This window comes from Dipodomys merriami, unplaced genomic scaffold (genome assembly GCF_024711535.1).
Source record: "Dipodomys merriami isolate MVZ:Mamm:240054 unplaced genomic scaffold, mDipMer1.0.p SCAF_105, whole genome shotgun sequence".
Lineage (NCBI taxonomy): Eukaryota > Metazoa > Chordata > Mammalia > Rodentia > Heteromyidae > Dipodomys > Dipodomys merriami.
In genome coordinates, this window is record NW_027202327.1 from 4,812,222 (window position 1) to 4,816,637 (window position 4,416).

Here is a 4,416-nt window from a genome sequence, read left to right on the forward strand (position 1 = left end):
AAGGGTTCAGGTTAGAGTTAGGTTGAGGGTGAGTGTTTGGGTTAGCATTAGGGTTAGGGTGAGGGTTAGGGTGATGGTTAGGGTTATTTTGGGTTAGCGAGAGGGTGAGGGTGAGGGTTATGGTGAGGGTGAGTGTTAGGGTTAATGTAAGGATTGGGTGAGAATTAGGGTCAGGGTTATGGTTAGCTTTAGGTTTAGGGTTAGGTAAAGGGTGAGAGTTAGGGTGAGGGTGAGGGTTAACGTTAGGGTTAGGTTTAGGGTGAGCGTTAGGTTGGGGGTGAGGGTGAGGTTTAGGGTGAAGTTTAATGGTTAGGGTGAGGGTTAGGGTTAGGATAAGGTTTAGGGTGAGGGCTAGGTTGATGATGAGGGTTAGGGTTAGTGTTTGGGTTAGGGAGAGGCTTAGGGATAAGGTTAGGGTAAGGGTTAGGTTGAGGGGTAGGGTTAGGGTTCTGGTGAAATTTAGGTTTAGTGTGAGGTTTAGAGTTAGAGTTAGGGTTAGGGTTAGGGTGAGGGTAAAGATTAGGGTGAGGGTTAGTGTGAGAGTGAGGTTTAGGGTTAGAATGAGTGTTAGGGTGAGGGTTAGTGTGAGGGTTAGGTTTAGGGTTAGGGTGAGGGTTAGCGTGAAGTGTAGGGTTAGGGTAAGGGTGAGGGTTAAGTTGAGGGTTAGTTTTAGGGTTCGGGTGAAGGTTAGGTTTAGTGTGAGGTTAGAGTTAGGGTTAGGGTTAGGGTTAGGGTTAGAGTGAGGTTAAGGTTTAGGGTGAGGGTTAGGGTGAGAGTGAGGGTTAGAGTTAGAATGAGTGTTAGGGTGAGGGTTAGTGTGAGGATTAGGTTTAGGGTTAGGGTGAGGGTGAGATTTAGGGTGAGGTTATGGTTAATGTTAGGGTTAGCTTTAGTGTGAGGCTTAAGGTTAGCGTTAGGGTTAGCGTTAGGGTTAGGGTCAGGGTTAGGTTTAGGTTTAGGGTGAGGCTTATTGTTAGGATGATGTTTAGGGTGAGGGTGAGTGTTAGGGTGAGGGTGTGGGTTGGATTGAGGGTGAGAGTTAGTGTCGGTGAGAGGTAAGATTAGGGTGAGGGTTAGGGTGACAGTGAGGTTTAGGCTGAGGGTGAGGTTTAGGGTTAGGGGTAGTGTGAGGATTAGGGTTAGGTTAGTGTTATGGTGAGAGCTAGGGTGTGTGTTAGGATTAGGGTTATAGTGAGGGTTAGGATTAATGTTAGATTTAGGTTTAGGCTGAGGGTTAGGGTGCAGGTAAGGGTTACTGTTATCGTGAGGGTGATGGTTAGGGTGAGGTTTAGGGTTAATGTTAATGTTAGGGTGAGGGTTAGTGTGAGGGTTAGTGTATGGGTTAGGGTTAGGTATAGTGTGAGGTTTAGGGTTAGGGTCAGGGTTAGGGTGAGTGTTATGCTGAGGGGTAGCGTTAGGGTTGGCGTGAGGTTTAGGTTTAGTGTGAGGGTTAGTGTTAGGGTTAGGGTTAGGGTGAGGGTGAAGTTTAGTGATAGGATTAGGTGAGGGTGAGGATTAGGGTTAGGATTAGGGTTAGGGTGAGGGTTGAGTTGAGTGTTAGGGTTAGAGTTAGGGTTAGGGTGAGAGTTAGTGTGAGAGTAAGGATTAGGGTGAGGGTTATGGTGAGGCGTAGGGTGAGTGTTGGGGTTAGGGTTACGGTTAGTGTGAGGGTAAGGATTAGGGATAGGAATAGGATTATGGTTAGGCTGATGGTTAAGTTCAGGGTGAGGGTTAGGGTTAGGGTGAGTGTTAGGGTTAGCATTACGGTTAGGGATAGGCTTAGTGTTAGGGTGAGGGCTAGGGTGAGGGTGAGGTTAAGGGTGGGGCTTAGGGTTAGGGTGAGGTTTAGGTTTAGCGTGAGGGTTAGGGTTAGGGCTAGTGTTAGGGTGAGGTTTAGGTTTAGTGTGAAGGTTAGGATTAGTGTGAGGGTTAGTCTGAGGAGTTGTGTTAGATTTAGGGTGAGGTTTAGTGTGAGGGTGTTAGGGTTAGCATTAGGGTTAGGGTGAGGGTTAGCGTTAGGTTAAGGGTTAGGGTGAGGCTGAGTTTGAGCGTTAGGGTTAAAGTTCGTGTGAGCGTTAGGGTTAGGGTGAGGGTTAGGGTTTCCGTTAGGGTTAGTGTGAGGATGAGGTTGAGGGTGAATGGTAGGGTAAGGGTGAGTGTGAGCGTTAGGATTAGGATTAGGCTTAAGGTTAGGGTTAGGCTGAGGGTGGGGTGATGGTCAGGGATAGGGTTAGGGTTAGGTTGAGGGTTAGGGTTAGTGTGAGGGTAAGGGTGTGGGTGAGTGTAAGGTTTAGGGTGAGGATTAGGGTGAGGGTGAGGGTTAGGGTTAGGGTTAGGGTTAGGTTGAAGTTTAGGGTAAGTGTGAAGGTTAGGCTTAGTGTGAGTTTTCGGGTTAGAGTGAGGGTGAGGGTGAGGTTTAGGGTTAGGGTTAGGGTTATGGTGAGGCCTAGGGTGAGGTTAGGTTTAGGGTTACGGTTAGGGTGAGGGATAGGTTGAGGGTTAGGGTTAGGTTTAGCGTTAGTGTGAGGGTGAGGGTTAGGTTGAAGATGAGGGTTAGGGTTAGGGTGACGTTTAGGGTTAGGGTTAGTGTTAGGGTTAGGGTTAAGGTGAGGGTAAGGGTTAGGGTTAGGTATAGGGTTAGGTTTAGGTTTTGGGTTTGTGTTAGGGTGAGGGTTAGCCTGAGTGGTAGGTTTAGGGTAAGGGTAAGGGTTAGGTTTAGTGGGAAGGTTCGGCTTAGGGTGAGGGTTAGGGTTAGTGTTAGGGTGAGTGTTAGGGTAAGGGTTAGGGTGAGGGTTAGGGTGAGAGTGAGGGTTAGGGTTATAGTGAGTGTTAGGGTGAGGGTTAGTGTGAGGGTTAGGTTTATGGTTAGGATGAGGGTTAGTGTGAAGTTTAGGGTTAGGTTAAAGGTGAGGGTTAGGTTGAGGTTTAGGGTTAGGGTTAGAGTGAAGGTTAGGTTTAGTGTGAGGTTAGAGTTAGGGTTAGCGTTAGGGTTTGTATGAGGGTAAGGGTTAGGGTGATGGTTAGTTTGAGATTGAGGGTTAGAGTTAGAGTGAGTGTTAGGGTGAGGGTTAGTTTGAAGGTTAGGTTTAGGGTTAGGTTGAGGGTTAGCGTGAAATTGAGAGTTAGGATTAGGGTTAGTGTTATGGTGAGGGTTAGGGTGAGGGTTAGTGTTAATGTTAGGGTTAGGGTTAGGGTAAGTGTTAAGGTTAATGTTAGTGTTAGGGTGAGGGTGAGGTTTAGGTTTAGTATAAGCGTTAGGGTTATGGTTAGGCAAAGTGTGAACGTGAAATTTAGGGTTAGGGTTAGAGTTAGGGTTAGGGTGAGGGCTAGGGTGAGCGTGAGGCTTAGGGTGAGGGTGAGGGTGAAGGTGAGGGTTAAGGTTAGGGTAAAGGTTATGGGCTTATGGAGAGTATTAGGTTGGGGTGAGGGTTAGGGTGAGTGTTAGGGTTAGGGTGAGGTTTAGGTTAATGATTAGGGTGAGGCTTATTGTTAGGATGATGTTTAGGGTGAGATTGAAGATTAGGCTGAGGGTGAGAGTTGGGGTTAGAGTGAGAGGGTGTGGGTGAGAGTTAAGATTAGGCTGAGGTTTAGGGTGACAGTGAGGGTTAGGCTGAGATTGAAGATTAGGCTTAGGGTTTAGGTGAGTGTTAGGGTTAGGGCGAGGGTTAGGGTTAGGGTTAGGGTTAGAGTAGGGTGAGGATAAGTGTTAGGGTGAGGTTTAGGATGAGGGTGAGGGTTAGGGTGAGTGGTAGGGTGAGGTTTAGGGTGAGGGTTACGCTTACAGTTATTGTTAGGGTGAGCGTTAGGGTGAGGTTTAGATTTTGTGTTAGGGTTAGGTTTAGGGTGAGTGTTAGTGTTAGTGTGAGAGTTAGGGTTAGGGTGAGGTTTTGTGTTAGGGTGAGGGTAAGTGTTAGGGTGATGTTTAGGGTGAGGGTGAGGGTTAGGCTAAAGTTAGGGTAAGGATTTGGGTCAGGTTGAGGTGAGGTTTAGGGGTAGGGTGAGGTTTAAGCTGAGGGGTAGGTTTAGGGTTAGAGTTAGGAAGAGGTTGAGGGTGAGGGTTTCAGTTAAGTAAGGAATAGGTTTAGGGTTAGCCAGAGGATTAGGGTGAGGGTGAGGATAAGTGTGAGGTTTAGGTTTAGGTTGAGGTTTAGGGTTAGGGTTAGGGGGTGAGGGTTAGGTTTAGGGTTAGGAATAGGTTGAGTTTTAGCATGAGGGTTAGAGTTAGGGTTAGGGTGAGCCTTAGTTTGTGGGTTAGGGTTAGGGTTAGGGTTAGGGTGAGGGATTGGGTCAGGCTAAGGGTTAGGGTGAGGGTGAGGTTGAAGTTGAGGGTTAAGGTTAGGGTTACAGTGAGGTTTAGGGTGAGGGTTAGGGTGAGGGATAGGGTGAGGGTTAGGGTGACCGTGAAAGTGAGGTTGA